Consider the following 18028-nt stretch of genomic DNA (forward strand, 5'->3'; position numbering starts at 1 on the left):
ACCCTTCTCACCCTCGTAGCCTGATATTTTCCTATCCCTTTTACCTCCCACCACCAGCATCTTCCTGTCCCATCTCTCTCCCCTCCCCCATTGTCCAGCATGTTTCCCTTTCTCTTCCCTACCATCCATTGTCCATCTTCTCTCCCTGGATCCATCTTCCCTCTTTCTCCCCTCCCCCACTTGTGCATCTCTCCTTTCCTCTCCTCTACCTTCATGTCCAACTTTTCTCCCTCTCCCTGCCTTGAGCCCCTGGTTTAACATCTCTCTCTACCCCCCCCCCCCCCCCCACCATCAAGCAGCATCTCTCCATCCTTCCTTTCCCTCACCTCAATGCCATGTTCAACATTTCCCCTCTCATCTCTCCCTCCCACTTCCATGTCCAATACATTTTTTCTGTCTTGTCCTTTACTTCTCCTATGCAGCCTTTCCCTCCCTCTCCCCATCCCACCCCACCCATATCCAACAATTCTCCCGCTCTTTCCCCTTGCAGCATCTCTCCGTCCCTCCCCCCACATCGAACAACTATTCCTCCACCCCACCCCACCTAGCTCTACCCTGTCTCACTCCCTTATCCCAACAGTTCTCCTGTCTCTCCCCGACCCCCCCCCCAAACCACCCACCAGCATGCTGCAGGTTTTTTTTCCCTCCCTTTCCCCAGCCACCACTGACATGCTGCAGATATTTCTCTTCCCTCCCCCCCCCCCCCACCAGCCACCTGATGCAGGTTTTGATTCCTCCCTTCCCCCAGCCACCACCTACCGGCATGCTGCAGGCTTTTTTTCTCTTCCACCTCCCAGCCACCCGCCGTCACGCTGCAGGCCTTCTTTCCCCTCCCTCCCCTTCCATCTCCGTCGGGCAGCGCCGCAGTCTAACTGTACAGCAAAGCTGCACGGCACCGGGTCCGTCAGCATGCTGCCGCTACGCTGCTTATGCCCCCACATAAAATAGCTAATGTATTTTCGTAATTTAACTAAAACCCCTTTGAGAACTGAGATTGGCAGCACTTGGAATACATGCAGGAGCCTAGGTAAGATACTCATGGTTTATGGAGGCCATTCTCCCCAGCCAGCACAAATAGCTGTGATGCCAGGCCCTAAATCCCGCTTTAATCTCACCTATGTTATTTCTCTGGTTAGCGTTGTTCCTGCATGTTGCTGTTCAAGTTATTCTTGTTCTGTTGTGTTAGTTCATTTTGTAATTCTGTAAGGAAGGTGAATGAAATAAAATAAAATACCTAATTCTCCTTTCTGCTTTATGAGTCATACTAACTGACCAAGGAGCATGTCGTCCTTATGGGTCAGGGTTCGGTTTGGTGCTCTCTGTCTCTACCTGCTGGTAGATGGTCATGACCCACAAGTTTCTGGATTAATCTGCTTCAACTAAAGGAAAGAAAATTATCAGGTAAGACATTGAGTGGAGGAGTGGCCTAGTGGTTAGAGCACTGGTCTTGACATCCAGAGGTGCCCAGTTCAAATCCCACTGCCACTTAACCCTCCATTGCCTCAGGTACAATCTTAGATTGTGAGCTCTCTAAGGACAGGGAAATACCCATAATTATTATCATAGTTCTTATCTATCTAGTCCTAACTGGATCCCCAAATATCTGGTTTTATCCTTGACTTAACTGAATGGGAAACAGAGGCAAATTTGTTCCACTTCTCACTCTGATAATTCAGAGTCTCCGTTTTATTTAAATTAACTTAGAAGCCAGCTACTCTCTCAAACTCCTGTAACTGTGACAATAACACAGGTATAGTTAGTAGAGGCTGTGCCACATAGAGCAAGATGTCATCTGCAAATAAGACCAGCTTACTTTCTTGTCCAGCAATCCCTGTTAATTCTAATCCTTATAGCCAATAGTTCCACTGAAATGGCAGATAAGAAAGAGTGGAGACATCCCTGACAGATTTCTCTCTCCAACTAAATGAAATCAAGAGTATCCCCCACCATTCACCTTTATATAAGCCTCAAGCTGGGAATATAGCTGTCATATTCCCTGTACAACCAGCCCTCCAATACCCATTTCTCCATCCCTCTCCATAAAAATGCCCGAATCACTCTGTTGAACACTTTCACAGCATCAACACAGATCAATACTGTTTTTTCCTTCTGTTTCTGAACTGACCAGAGTAACTGTAATGTTCTTTTGACATTATTTCTCACCTGTCACCCCAGGCTAAACCACATCTGGTCTATATTTATTTATTTAGTTATTTATTTATGAATTATGCCAGCAATTTCCTTGGAGAATCATGAAGCTAAGAATTTTTCATATAAATTTAACATCCACATTTAAAGAGGGAAATGGGGCGGTAAGATTCACACAAAGCATGTTCAGCATGATCCTTTCTAGGCTTTGGTAAAATGAATATGCCCACCACTCTCATTGAAGGTGCCACGTCAAGGCCATGCCAAAAAGCCATTGAAGAGCCACACCATAATTCCTATGAGGTCATCTTCAAAAGATTTGTATAAGCCTCCTCATGAACCCTTTAAGCCTGGCGTCTTATTTTCAGACTTTTTGATCATTGCTTGGACTTCTGGATCAGTAATGGGTGCATTAATTCTTTTCTGAGCCTCAACTGACAAGTTTGGGTAGAGTTAGACTCACTAACAAGCTCATTTTCAAAGCACTTAGCCTCCCAAAGTTCCATAGAAACCTATGGAACTTAGCCTCCCAAAGTGCTTTGAAAATATGCCTCTAAATAAACCTGTAGCTTTCCACCTGACTCACTGTCATCTTGGGAGTATAATTGTTGATCGTAGGCAACAAATTGGTCCCTTATCTGTGTATCAGTATTAACATACCTGCCCACCCTTTCCCTTGATTTTTTTTTTGTAATGTTTTGACCTCATCCCTTGTCTGCTGTAGCTCCATAGTCAAATGTCTGCTTGGTTTGTTACTGTGCTTGTAAAAAATTTTCACTTAAGGTACAACAGAACATAATTAATTTTATCCAATTAGAGATCATATAATTTATTTTGAGTTTCCTGCATTTCCCTCTCCACCCTCCTCTCTCTCTTGGCCTGATATTCTTTTTCTGAGCTAGGTGTTCTCTACACTCTAATTTTTCTTTTCTTCACCCCTTCTTACTACTGTATTTAGCTGATCCAGACTATATTTCACATCTCCCGTGCCATACTTTAAAGGTATTTTTATATCCTCTTCTTGACATCTTCTAGCAGTGCTTTGTTCAGCCTCTAGCATTCCTGCCCCTCGCCCCAGCTGTTCCTCCACACCTTCTACACCATTTTCTAAGTTGGTCCTGGAGTAACCATTTTCTAAGTTGGTCCCCCTGACAGTCTAGTTTTCAGGATATCCACAATGAATATGTATGAATGAGATATGCATACAATGGAGGTTATGTATGTAAATCAATCTCATGCATATCCATTGTGCATATCCTGAAAGCCTGACTGGCAAGGTGGGTACTCCAGGACCAACTTGGAAAACACTGCTCTAGAGGATCTAACGGTATGCAGATCTCCACCCCAGAATTTCGGGTCTCTGGAGTACAGGTTCCAACCCCACAAATATGTGATCAGGTCTGGTATATACCTGTTGAGCTTCTGAGTAAAGAGTGTATGTTTTCTGGCCTGGATGTTGGATATGCTAGATATCAAGTACTGTATATACAATTGTTTCACCAATCTAGATAACACTTTGTTATATAGTGCACTACATTCCCCTCCACCCTTACAGTTATCTAACCTAGCATCAAGGGTAACATAAGAATAGCTGTACTGGGTCAGACCTTGTAGGATGAAAATAAGTAATTAGGGCAATAATTATTCCCTGATAATACTTATTACAAGGTTCCCGCTCAGTCTAGGGGAAATATTATAAAGAAACCTTGTGCTGGCACCCTGCCAGTGTTTTGTTCTTCGCCAAAGAACCAAAGCCACGGCACAGATGATAATTATATATTATTTATTACAGGTAGAAAAATAGACACTCTGCAATAGCTTATATGAAATAATATCTCTTACTGATATGCACACTAACAAAATATATTGTCTAACTACACTCTGATTATACTGAGACTATGTACAGTAATGATTAGAATAGTACAAATGATATCCTAATGATCCTTATGAAAATTTATCACATCTTATGCAAAATACACATTAGCAGCTGTCCCTGACCAAGAGCTGACATAAACCAGTCATACTTAGATAAAACCACTGCCTAACCCCAGACCAGGAAATATATCACTGTGATCTTACCACGCTGTCCTGATGACGGCTTCAGATAAGACCGGAGCAGAATCTCCCCAGACGCTATCTCAGCTGTGTCTTATGTAGTGCAGGTCTTTCTCAGCAAACAAGCAGGTTCCCGTCTCTCCTTTGGTTATCAGAGCCAATATCTCTGCCACAGGTATTTGCACCAGTTATGCAGGTCACAAGGTTGGTATCATACAGTCTCTAGCTCACCCCGAGCCTTGCTGGATTTGTCAGGTCCTTCACAGGTACCCCTCCTCCGAGGGTCTCCGACTAACTTCTCCCACTCTCCCCGCTTCTTCCAGACCTCTCTCCGGTGATAGCCTGGACCAATTCTCTCATACAGTCCAGTGCATGGGTAAGAAGAGTTCTTTGTTTTGTGACCTTGGAGATGGTAACTTCTGGTGCCATGAGTATGACTCCCTTCCCAGCGTCTCAGAGATAGAAGGGGGATGGTTGGAACACAGAATGTCTTTGGCTTCAGCAAGCCTGTCAGTGATTTTCCACAAGCTGAAGCTGGATCTTGCTGACACAGAGTTGCAGCAGCCATCTTATTATACCAAGATGTCATAGGCTTGTATAGGCCAAGACCAGCTCAGGCTAGATCACAGGGAAATACCCCTACAACCTGCAGTCCATCTAGGCCAATATCCTGTTTCCAACAGTGGCCAAACTAGGTCACATGTACCTGGCAGAAACCCAAATAGTGGCAATATTCCATGCTACCAATCCCAGTGCAAGCAGGAGCTTCGCCATGTCTGTTTCAATAACAGACTATGTACTTTTCCTCCAGGAACTGGGCCAAACCTTTTTTAAACCCAGATACACTAACCTCTTACTACATCCTCCAGCACAGAGTTCCAGAGATTAACTATTCGTTGAGTGAAAAAATATTTCCTATTTGTTTTAAAAGTATTTCCATGTAACTTCCCTACTCTTTGTTCTTTTGGAATGAGCATTAAAAAAAAACAACATTGGTTCACTCCTATTCGTTCTACACCACTGAGGATTTTGTAGATTAGTTCTTCTGTATCTTTGTTCCAGTTGTAACCTATTATAAGTTTCCTTTCTCCAAATGCCAATAATTTCCATTCAACCTGATCATAGAACTCTACAGTAATGAGAAATACTATTAAATTCCCAATTAAACAATATACAGTACTACCAAAATAGTATTATAGTATTTTACATCTCTGTATATCTATATATGTGTGATGTGTGTGTGTTTCAAAAAACTTTTCAGTTGTTTAAATATTTAGTATGACCTTTGAAAATACATATTTCTTTTTTAGTTAATTCATAATTTGGGTTCAAAGTGTCCTCCTCCAAACCTTGACACATTCACAAAGTCTTCGACACTACTGAGCTGTTGGTTCAATGTATTGTGGGGGTTTCATTAATTAAAAGCTCAACTATTTTGTGAGCTCGATGTGCTCAACAATAAAGTACTCAGAAATGTCTCAAATTTCAGGCAGAAGTTTCTGCTCCAGTAGGACTTTTTTGGTTATTTGGAAAAATGTTGGGGGTCCCAGTTCTTTCCAGACATGTATTTTTATACATATATACATATGCATACAAGCACACTGCATCTGTATGCTTCTACACATACATATACTGCCCACTTTTGTGTGGCACTGCTGACCTCTGCATTTAGAAGGGCAGCATGTGGTTGGCTAGATGCAAATGCAGGGCAATGTGTGGACGCGCTGTCCATATGTATGCAGCAAGCAAATCTCACTGTTATGATCCTACTAGGACAGGCAGGGTTCTCGCTCCTGAATGGTCATGTCAGGGATTGGGCTGTCATCAGATACCAGACCCTATTTAAGCATATCTCTACCTTCATAGGATGCTCTAGTCTAGTGTTATCTCCTTCAGCAGTGAGCTTACTGTGCTTCTGCATAGGCTGTGCGTGTGGCACAGTGTGTATCCTCTGTTGTATGGCTGCTATTATTTTCTTTGTCTGTGTTTGTTCTGTGAGTCTGTAGAAGTCGGCTCCCTCTCTGATTGGGTTGTTGCTGTTCAGCTTCTCTGTGTATGCTGCTTCCTAGTGTACTTTTCCTTTTCCCTGCTGTGTGTGCTGGGTGAGTCTGTGGTGGGAGCTTCTTCCAATGTTTGGGTTTCCCTATTAACTGTTTACCTGCTGTATCTGTTAAGGACTGTTTCTTGTCTGTGTTGCTTTAGCACTCTCTCTTAACCCTTTACCTGCTGAATCTGTTGCTTGGTTCTTGAGAGCACTGCTACTGGTTTGAGCTGTGTAGCTAGCAGCAGTCTCTCTCTGTAGTCTGCCTTAACCCTTTTCCAACTGTATCTCTTGCTTGGTTCTTGTGAGTACTGCTCCTTGTCTGAGCTGTGTTGCTAGAAGCTGTCTCTCTGTAGTCTGCCTTAACCCTTTTCCTGCGGTAGCTTGTTGCTTGGTTCTTGTGATCACTGCTCCTTGTCTGAGCTGTGTAGCTAGAAGTAGTCTCTCTGTGTAGCCTGCCCTAACCCTTTAGCTGCTGTTTGCTTATACTGAGGACTGCTTATCTAGCTGCCTTGCTCTTATTGTCTTTGTGTGTGGTTTCCCTTTTACCCTATCCTTGCTGTAGCTAGTTATTGTCTGTATCTGGGTGTTTGGTCTGGTGACCTTTTGTTGGTGTCTGTGTGTGGCACTGTGTGCACACAGCCCAAGTGCCAGTCCCTTCCAGGACTTTTCTCTGTTCTTTTTCCATTCCGTTTTGCATGTTTGGGTTCCAGTTCAGCCTTGCAGCCTATATGCTTGGACTCTGTATGTGTGAGTTCCAGTTCGGCCTTGCAGTCTATTTCCCTTTCTGGTGGTGCTCACTGGTCTCCCTGAGTGTGCTGGGCTTTGTAGCCTGCTGTTTCTGTATAGCGTGAGCTTGGTCTGTCCTAGGACTATGTCTAGGCCCAAGGATTCACACTCAACAACACACACATGTTTAACTACAGACATACACTCCCTTGGTATTTTAACAGGTTCAAATTGTCCTTTATTTTCAGTCTAATTTCCATTTACTGCAAAATAAAAAAAAAAAAAAAACAGAGCAACAGTCCTATTAATCTTGCCCTTTTAATATTAACAGTAAATAATATGAAGTGTAGATTTTTGGAAAGTCTGTTTGCTTATTATTCTGCATGAAGGTTACCACACAGGCAGTTCTAAGACAAAAACAAAGCACAGCTACCTTGCTTTGCCAGTTTTATATAGCAGTGATTGCATCCTTAGATAATCAACTAAAGCAGGAATAAACCAAAAGACTTTCACAAGGATACTTCTATTTGGTCCAGCAGCTTCCTCTGTTCATTTGGTTTTCCAGCTCAATAAGAACGTGTGCAAATGGACTAAGACACATTTTCACCTAACCCCAACATAATTTTATTCCAACTCCCATTCATATCACTAAATCAGCAGCAGTACTCCCCAAAACCAACACAAACATGCTTTTAAAATAGCCATGAGATGGCACTGTTACATAAGGGCTGGTACACCCTTCAAGAAACCGTGAATACTGCATCTACATCATCCACAGCCCACATTCTCTCAAAAGACAGAAGCCAGACCCAGCATTTAACTCGGGTCTCTTAAACAGCACTGGCGACAGACCACTGAGCCAGATCCCACATAATCATTGATAGGAAGGGAAGAATCGTGCCACCAGCTCAACTGTTGTCAGCCTGTTCCAGGTTGAAGCTCTGTCCCCAACGTCATTGTAAGGGATATTAAGGCCAGAAGCAGCCCAATGGCGGCTCACACAAGGCACGAGCACCCCTTACTGAGCCACTGGACAATTTTAAGGACCTTGGAGAATAGATTGGTGGCGAGGTTCATGAGTGTAGGATTTGCAATTGTGATGTGTTTTGGTGTTATTCCTGTAATTATTGGCCTTGGCTGCTATGGCGAGTTAGCATTTGGTTAGGAAGGAGTTGTTGGCGGTGCGGTTGGAAGGGGTGAATGGTTATAAAGTGTGTGGTGTGAAAGTATTGGGTTTGAATGTTTTAATTAATGCTTGATTAGTGCATATTAAGATTCAGATTTTATATGATTTACTGATAGATTTTCAGATTGATGTGTTACTGAGAGCTAACTTAACAATCATATCACAGTTAACTCCAACATCATATATTGGCATTTCCTGCCTTCATGGGAGTAAGTGGGGGGAGGATGTTAGTATAGAGAATCTGTGAAGTTGCAAGTTTGTAATAGCTTTGCAATAGGTTCCTCTGTTGAGTCACTGTTTTTGAAATTTGCTTCTGTCAATTTTCTTTTGCTCTATTCTCCTCCTGGAGTTTTGGTATCATGATTTTTCATTTTTTTATTGAGGCTCTCAGCATGTCTTCAATTTTGGGGGACTTTAATTTGCATATTGATAATTTGTCCTCTGATTCAGTGGTTCAGGATTTTATTTTTTTAATCTCTTGCTTAGGATGGCAACAGTTGGTGTCAGTTCTCACACAATGTGGAGGCCATCGATTGGATTTGGTGTTTTTGAATGCTGAGCATGGATTTCAGTTAGGTTATGATATTGTAATTTCTGCAGTACAGTAGTCTATAAATTAGTTTATTTTAAGTTGTTACTGCAACTAGCTCCTCTGGGACGACAATTTGTAGGCGGTTGGAATATGAATTGTAAGAGTTACATGAGGTGTAGACTCCAGCGTTGTGGTAGTTCAGTGTGTTGGAGCACATCGCTGTAGGTGAAGTAGTAGATAAGTGGCATGTTGTTCTAGATCATGCTTTGGATCAAATTGCTCCTCTCCTTCCATGTTGGATAAGGTCTGGGAGATTACATCCTTGATATTCTTCTGATTTGAGGGAACAGAAGCTTGTTTTACAAAGGAAGGGGAGGTGGCATCCAGATGCCTTTACACAAGCAGAATATTTAGGCTTGTTGTAATCTTAAACAGTCTGTTGTTCGCGCAAAGCATGTTTATTTTGATGAGAGAATTGTTCAGGCTTCTTTGCAGTCTAAGGAGTTGTTTTCTACTGTTAGATCTTTGGTCATGCTTGTGTTGATGAAGGTTGTTTTCCTTCCAGTCAACAGTTGGCTACTTTTGTTTCAGGCTAGAATATGCAGAGCTGATGGGTTGTTGTGTCTGATTGATTCATCTTTGTTGGAGGGTGCAGAGCTGTGGGCTGATTTCTCTCCAGTCCATTCATGACAAGTGGCATGTGTAATTTAGGGACAGAGTAGTTCTAATTGTTCTTTGAATTCTTGTCCTAGTGCATTGTTGAAGGCTTTAAGAATTGAAGTTTCTAATTATAAGGATTTTCTTGTGAATAGGATGATTGGTGAAGCTGTTGTTCCTGCCCTCTGTTGAAAAACGTCACTGAATGTAGATCAGGTTGCGAGTTGTCACCCTCAAATTTGGGTTTTATTTTTTTTTTGCAAAGGTGCTTCAGAAGCTGGTGTTGACTCAACAAAATGATTTTCTAGAGCAGTAGTCTTTGCTGGATATGTATCAGTTTGGATTTCGTTCCAAACACAATACAGAGACCCTTTTGCTTACTATGAGTGATGAGACTGGCCTTGGTTTCACCAAGGGTAAAAAAATATATCTGATTTCACCATTACAGGAGGTTGCTGGTGAGGAGATTGGGGGGGGGGGGGGGGCCCTTTGGTGTCTGACCAATTAACCATTTGAGGCAATTTAGCCTTTGAGCCAGGTCTGGATAATCCAGTGTTTCTTGTATGGGAGCGGTATGGAATCACGAGGGTTGAACATCTATTGGGAAGGGAAGGAGATTTAATAGGTTACAAAGAGTTGCAAGCTAGGATTGGGGCATCTTGGGGGAACCGTTTCACGTATGCCCAAGTTAAACATTATGCTTTGGACCAATCAATGCTGAGAGCATGCCTGGGACACAAAGTGCGAGAATTCTTTCAGGAAATGGAGGCCACGGGGCTGTCAGTGTCAGCACTGACAGTACAGTGGCGTAGCCAGACCTAACATTTTGGGTGGGCCCAGAGCTAATATGGGTGGGCATTATGTATATGGGTGTGAGTAGGGTTTCTTGGGACACTCCTAAATAATGCCTTAGAGTGCATTTGATGACAGATTTTTAATAAACAGTCTACCCAGCAGTTGTCCTGCATCAACATAAACCACATACATACTTAGAACCTATGTTGCAAACCTTAATACCACCAGTTCTGAACACACAAATACCAATAACAGCACCTTCAGCAGTGAATATACACAACAGCAATGTGTTCCATTGGAACAAAACAGACAAGTCAGACTGATACAGATCCCATACAAACCATATGCAAGCAGAATCTCTCACCTGGGTCACATGCAGAACACAGATTAACCCTCATCAATTGAAATTGGCCTGTAGCTCAGTATCAGCACTGCCCTTCCCTACCCCCATCCATCCCTGTAGCCCAGCATCAGCCCTACCCTTCCCCCCATCACATCATCCCTGTAGCCATCTCCCCCCCCCCCCCCCCCCCCGATGCACACCAGCATTAAATATAAAACCCACCAACATTTATATTTAATGTTGATGGGCTTCTCGGTAGGGGGTGGTCTCTGCAGTGCCCAAGTTTTTAAAACAAAGTTTTATATATGAACAGTTTTTTAACGTCCTTGGCACTACAGAGCCCACCCCTACCCAGAAACCCACCAACATTAAATACACAACATTTTTGTTTAAACCTGGTATTACACAAATTAAAACATTTTTGTTACCTGGTCTTGAGCTTCCTATAGAGATCTATTGCCCCCCATGAGGTCCTAATGAGTGTGCACGTGGTATTCCAGGTTCTAGGAGTTCACTGCTCAGTCACTCTATGTCTGCCTGGTAGGGGGGGGGGGACCCGAGCCGTGGAAGATCAGTGTGCATGGGCCTCAGGGGAGACATCCGGTGAGTGCATGTGGCAGGGTGTGTGTGCACGGGCTGTGGAGGGCGGGGGCAGGCTCTGTGTGCCTGAGCTGCAGGGAGCACACTTTATGTGAGAGTGGGACAGGCTAGAGCTATCAGCCTGCAGGAGCAGCCTTGATGACAGCAGATTACAGCCGCCTACCAGAACAGGTCTCCCAGCCCGCCCCCCCCCCCTGCTGCCTGACGCCGGATGCCCCAAGCATAGCAGCAAGAATGTTAAAAAAGCAGGCAGGAAGGCTTCTGTTTGCTCCCTGGTGCTTGCAAATGACTTGCTGTGCAGCCAGGAGAAGAAAAAAAAAAAAAAGCAGAGCCAAGTACTGCAGGGAAAGAAGCACCCGCTTACCTGAATATTAAAAGGAGAGAAAAGCTCTGAAGGAGACCTGCAAGAAGCTCAGCAAGATTTAGACAGAAAATAAAAACACCCTGGCCTGAGAGAAAGCAAATAATGAGCCTGAAGATAAACTCAGCATGGAGCCAGGAGACTGTTAGGCTGATTCAATCACAGCAGGCTGTCAGGACTGTCATTAGAGCCAGGAGGGAAACTCGGGCCGTTTTTTGCCTCTTGACTGACTCATGGAGAGCTGGGAGGCGGAGCTCGACAGAATAATGAGAACTGGACCAGGAAACTGAGAGTGAGCTGCTGACGCCTAAAAAGACAGGCACCGATTGGCGGGTCAGAGAGACTGGGTGGGCCTGTGCTGAGATTGGGTGGGCCCACCACCCGTAGCTACGCTCCTGGACGGTACCCTTCAAAAAGTTATTCAGCTATTAAAGATAAGTAGGAAAAGGAGTCAGGGTTGTTATGGATGGGATGTTGGGGCCACATTAAGGGGTATCCCAGCCCTTACTTCAGATGAGAGATTGCGAGAATGTGGCTATAGGGTGATCATGCGCGCATATATGTCTAGACAACAGTTAGCCCATATAGGATCTCTTCAGGAGGCTGCTTGTGTTAAGTGTGGCTACTCACCTCATTCACTCTTTCATGCCTTCTGGGCTTGTCCAGGAGTGCGGGCCTTTTGGGAGCGAATCAGGAGATTTATGGTTAAACTGCTGGGGACACCTGTGACTGGGACCATTTTGTGCTGAACACGCAACTGGCTTTTCTCAATCTAAGGGTGTTCGTCTATTGTGTCGCAAATTGAGCTTGGTGGCCCGGAAGAGCATATTACAGTGTTGGATAGTTTCAGAGCCACCAGCTTATTGGCACTGGAGGCACCAGGTGCATATGTTAGCTATGTGGGAGGTGAAGGGTTCCCCTGAAGCGGATATTACGCTTTACGCAGACCTGGAATCCTTTCTTGCAGGTGTTAAGTCCCAGAGGGCAAAGTCTGCTTCTTAATATGTTATAATACTATGCCTTACAGTGACCCTATGAGCTTTATCATGGTATCCCATGGTTAGTCAGTAGGCTTCCCGGGGGGGGGCGTGGCTAGTCAGTAGGCTTCCCCGGGAGGGGGGGTGAGGTTCATTTGGACTATCAGAGTAAAAGTCCAAGTGGACATAAGGGAGGGGTGGCTTAGGAGTTAGGGGAGTGGGGTGTAGTTGGGGGGGGGGGGGGGGAGGTTCCAGGTCTTGGACTTCGTTAGAATATGACATAATAGAGGGTGGGGAGAAAATTAAAATGTGATGATGACAGCTGTTCTTATTTGTGTACATTATGCTTGTATTGAGTCTTCTCATACTGTATCAGACTATTGATAACATGCAAAAAAAAAAATCTGATTTCACTAGATGTGGCAGCAGTATTTGATACTGCCATGAATTACTGATTAGGAGTCTCTGCTCATTTGGAATTGTGGGTAAGGTTTTGGTCTCTTGCCTGGTCTCACTTTTCAAGTGGTTCAGCATGCTTCAATTTCTCAGTCGATGCCAGTTGTGCCTGGTGTCCTACAGCATTCTTGTCCACCGGTGATGCTGTTCAATCTGTTTTTGTTTCTTCTGTCTAAGGTATTGACTGACCTAGGCATCAGATATCGCTTCGCTTCTATACAGACAACTTCCAATTTTATTTTGCTGTTCCTTCAGTGGTGAAGACTGATTTTCAGATAATACAGTCGTAGATGCAAGATAACAGGTTGACTTTGAATGTGGTGAAGACAGAGTGTGTGGCTTGCTTGGGCTGGTGAGCTATGCCCTTTTTCAGGAATTTATTTGGATTCAGTTTTTGTTCCGGTGGCGACATCCCTCCAGAGCTTGGGAGTGACTTTGGATACAACTTTGTCTCTCAGGCAACACATAGCTAAAGTCGTTAAGACTAGCTTTTGAAATCTTTTTTAAGCTGTGTTTGGCAGCTCAGCTTAATATTTTTTCTTTTGAGAATTTTCATACTGTGCTGCAGTTATGTGCTACCTCATTGTAATTACTATTGCAGTTTTGTGCAGTCTTCCTCGTTAGACACGGAGGGGTCTGCAGCATGACATCTTACGGGTGTAAGTCGAGAAGAACATATCACGCCTCAGTTGAAAATGTTGCACTGGTTGCCTATATTGTGGAACATTGAATAAGTTTTTATCGTTGGTGTTTTGGGCACTTCATCATGATGCCCTGCTAGCTTTGGTTCAGAGTTTACAGATGTATTGTCCTCCGAGTATGTTGCAGTTTCAGGATCAAGATTTATTAGTGGGTCCTTCGTTGTTTCAGGTTCGCTTTGAAGAGGTTTGGGCATGTTGTTTTGCCATCGCTGGCCTTCGTCTATGGAACTCTCTTCCTGTTGCGATGTGCTGCATTTCTTCTTTATTCAAGACAGGAAAATTAGGTTCTTACCTTGGTAATTTTCTTTCCTTTAGTCATAGCAGATGAAGCCATTACGTATGGGTTGTGTCCATCAACCAGCAGGGGGAGATAGAGAGCACTCAAATTTCACAGTGCCACATGGTCAGCTAGCTCCACTGCCTCTTCAGTATTTGAAGCTTCCAAAGCAGTATAACAATCCGCAATGGGAATAACATGAACTTTCCTCACAGCGAACGATGGCCTCATAACAAGGGCATGAACTCAAAAGGAGGGAATGAACACATCCTCCTGGAGGTAATAAACTCATCCTCCAAAACATAAACTGGAGGAAATGGACTCATCCTCCTATAAGTTAACATGAATCCTGAAGACTGTTTTCCAACTTTCTCCCAAGGAAGGAACTTCAGGAAACAAGAACAGAACCTGAAACAGATTCACAGCATATAGACAATCATACAGGGAGGGCTCATGGCTTCATCTGCTATGACTAAAGGAAAGAAAATTACCAAGGTAAGAACCTAATTTTCCCTTCCTTGTCATCAAGCAGATGAAGCCATTACATATGGGATGTAACAAAGCAATCCCTATATAGGGTGGGAACAGGTCACACCACGCGCTAGCACTTGTGCTCCAAAACACACATCCCTCCTAGCAGCCACATCCAGCCTGTAATGTCGGGCAAAAGAGAGCTTAGAAGCCCATGTTGCTGCACTGCATATGTCTTGACGAGAGAGTGCTCCAGTTTCAGCCCAAGAGGAAGAAATCGCTCTGGTAGAATGCGCCTTAAAGGCTACAGGCAGAGACCGGCCGGCAAGCAGATAAGCTGAAAGAATAGTTTCTTTGAGCCAGCAGGCAATAGTGGCTTTAGATGCTGGAGACCCTCTGCAAGGACCTGATAGCAAAACAAACAGATGATCATAGATCCTGAAAGAGATAGTAACTCGCATATACTGCAGCAGAGTCCTGCGCACATCCAACAGATGCAACTGCCCAAAAGATTCTGGAAACTCCTCCTTATCAAAGAAGGGCAAGAAAATAGGCTGGTTTAGGTGAAACGCTGAAACCACCTTAGGCATGAAGGAAGGCACGGTCCGAACTGTGACCCCGGACTCTGAGAATTGCAGAAATGGGTCTCTACAAGACAGCGCCTGGAGCTCTGACACCCGTCTCGCCGAAGTAATGGCCACAAGAAAAACGGCCTTTAGTGTCAAATCTTTCTCCAATGCTCGCCGAAGCGGCTCAAAAGGAGAACCCTGCAGGGCCTTCAAAACTAGCCCCAGGTTCCAAGCTGGACAGGGTGCATGCACGGAAGGCCGGAGCCGAAGCACCCCACTAAGAAACCGTGCCACATCTGGATGAGCAGCTAAAGACACGCCTTCAACCTTACGACGAAGGGAGGCCAACGCTGCCACTTGCACCCGCAGGGAATTATAGGCCAGGCCTATTTGTACACCATCCTGCAAAAAGTCCAGAATCGGCGAGACAGGAGCCCGCATGGGTGTGATCGCTTTTGAAGCACACTAAGACTCAAACTGGCGCCAAATCCTGGCATAAGCCACGGAAGTGGACCGCTTGCGGGCCTGCAGGAGAGTGGAAATGACTGTGTTTGAATAGCCTTTGTCCCTCAATTGCGCCCTCTCAATCGCCATGCCATAAGACCAAAGCGGCAGGCGTCTTCCATGGCTACTGGGCCCTGTGACAACAGGTTCGGTACCAGAGGTAAAGGAAGGGGAACCTCCACTAGCATCTGTCGGACGTCGGCATACCAAGGCCTCCTGGGCCAAGCCAGGGCGATGAGGACCATTTCTCCTGGGTGCAGCCGAATCCGAAGGAGCACGAGCCCTATATAGTAGGCCCGGAGGCCAGGGCTGAGTCAAGGCATCCAACACTGCCGAGCGAGGATCTCGCCATCTGCTGAAGAAGCATGGGACTTTGGCATTTGAACTTGTCGCCATAAGATCCATCACGGGCTTGCCCCATTTGGCACATATCTGCAGGAATACTTCGTCTGCTAGTTCCCATTCTGCTGGATCGATCTGATGCCTGCTTAGATAATCGGCTTGCACTGCAATGTGAGCTGCCGACAGAAACTGAAGATGCAGCTCGGCCCAGTGGCAAATCTGTTCGGCCTGCGCGGCCAGTGCTCTGCACTGAGTGCCGCCTTGTCGATTTATGTAGGCCACTGCTGTCGTGTTGTCCGACATCACTCTGACAGCCAATCCTTCCAGGGTCACTTGAAAGGCCAGAAGCGTCTGAAACACCGCTTTCAACTCCAGGCGGTTGATGGACCACTCCGACTCCTCGGGTGTCCATAGGCCCTGGGCATGCTTCCCCTTGCAATGTGCGCCCCAGCCCTTCAGGCTGGCATCTGTCACTACTAGACACCAATAGGGGAGCACAAGCGGCATTCCTCGCCGCAGCATGCTGTCTGATAGCCACCACTCCATGCTGAGTCGGGCCGCAGGGAGCCAAGAAAGTCTGCATTGATAATCCTGAGAAACTGGAGACCATCTTTGAAGTAGGGAATACTGTAGAGGTCTCAGGTGCGCTCTCGCCCAGGGCACCACTTCCAATGTGGCTGTCATCGATCCCAGCAGCTGGACAATGTCCCAAGCTCGCGGGCGGGGCATCCTCAGGAGCAGACGGACCTGATTCTGAAGCTTGCACCGCCTTAGCTCGGGTAGGTATACATAGCCCGAGTCTGTTTCGAACCTGGCCCCCAAATATTCTAGAGCCTGCGAGGGAGTCAGGTGACTTTTGGCCATATTAACGACCCAGCCTAGAGATTGAAGTACTGAGACCACTCTGGCTGTAGCTTGATAGCTCTCTGTTACAGAGTCTGCTCTGATGAGCCAGTCGTCTAGGTACAGGTGAACCCTGATACCTTCTCGCCTGAGCAAAGCAGCTACTACACCATTACCTTCGAAAAGGTTCGGGGAGCTGTGGTGAGGCCAAAAGGCAAGGCCCGGAACTGGAAATGTTTTCCCAACACCGCAAACCTCAGAAACTTCTGGTGCGGGGGGCCAATTGGTATGTGCAAGTAAGCTTCTTTCAGGTCTAGAGACATGAGAAACTCTCCTGGCTGTACCACAGCAATGATGGAGCGCAGGGTTTCCATGTGGAAATGCCGCACTCTCAGGACTTGTTTAATTCTTTTAAGTCCAGAATAGGGCGAAAAGACCCACCTTTTCGCGGCACCACAAAGTAGACGGAGTATCGGCCGTAGCCGTGTTCGGCGGGAGGTACCGGGGACGCGGCCCCTAACTGAATCAGACGTTGCAAAGTCTCCTCTACCGCCGCCCGTTTGGCGGCAGAACCGCATCGGGACTCCACAAACACGTCTCTTACTGGGGCGTTGAATTCTATTCTTTAGCCATCTCTGATCAAGACCAGAACCCACTGATCTGAGGAAATATTGGCCCACTCCTCGGCAAAGAGGGAAAGACGTCCTCCGAAGACAGTAAGCGAGGAGGGGGCCGGCGCACCATCATTGACAGGGTCACCCCTGAACTCCAGGCCTAGAGCCGGTGGCTGCGGAACGCCTGTCCGAGCGAAAGGAGTTCCTCTGCTGAAAAACAAGCACGAGAAGTGAACCCAGCAGAACGCCCCGGGCGGTACCTTCTAGCTTCACGGAAGCGAGGTCTATAAGAGGAGTGGACCGCCTGGCCCTTGGAGGAAGGCCTCGGCCTATCTTCGGGCAAGCGCTGGGGTTTAGGATCTCCCAGGCCTTTAACAATTTTTATTTATTTTTTTTCCCCAACTCCTCACCAAATAGGAGAAGGCCTTGAAAGGGCAACTTCACCAACCTTTGCTTAGAGGCCATGTCCGCTGCCCAATGTCGTAGCCAAATAAGATGGCGAGCCGCCACTGCTACTGCCATTTGTTTAGCCGAAGCTCTGACAATATCATAAAGGGCATCAACCAAAACGGATAAGGCCGACTCCAGCCGCGGAGCCACATCCAAGAAGGGCTCCGCTCCATCTCCGGGCTGTTCCACTGCCTGTTGCAACCACGCCAGACAGGCTCTAGCAGCATAACAACTGCATGCAGACGCCCGAACAGTAAGACCTGCAATTTCAAAGGACCGTTTAAGTGCTGCTTCCAGCCTACGGTCTTGTATATCCTTCAGGGCAACTCCTCCTTCCACAGGGAGGGTAGTTCTCTTTGTCACCGCAGTGACTAGGA

The sequence above is a fragment of the Microcaecilia unicolor genome, chromosome 9 (assembly GCF_901765095.1).
Source record: "Microcaecilia unicolor chromosome 9, aMicUni1.1, whole genome shotgun sequence".
NCBI classification, from domain to species: domain Eukaryota; kingdom Metazoa; phylum Chordata; class Amphibia; order Gymnophiona; family Siphonopidae; genus Microcaecilia; species Microcaecilia unicolor.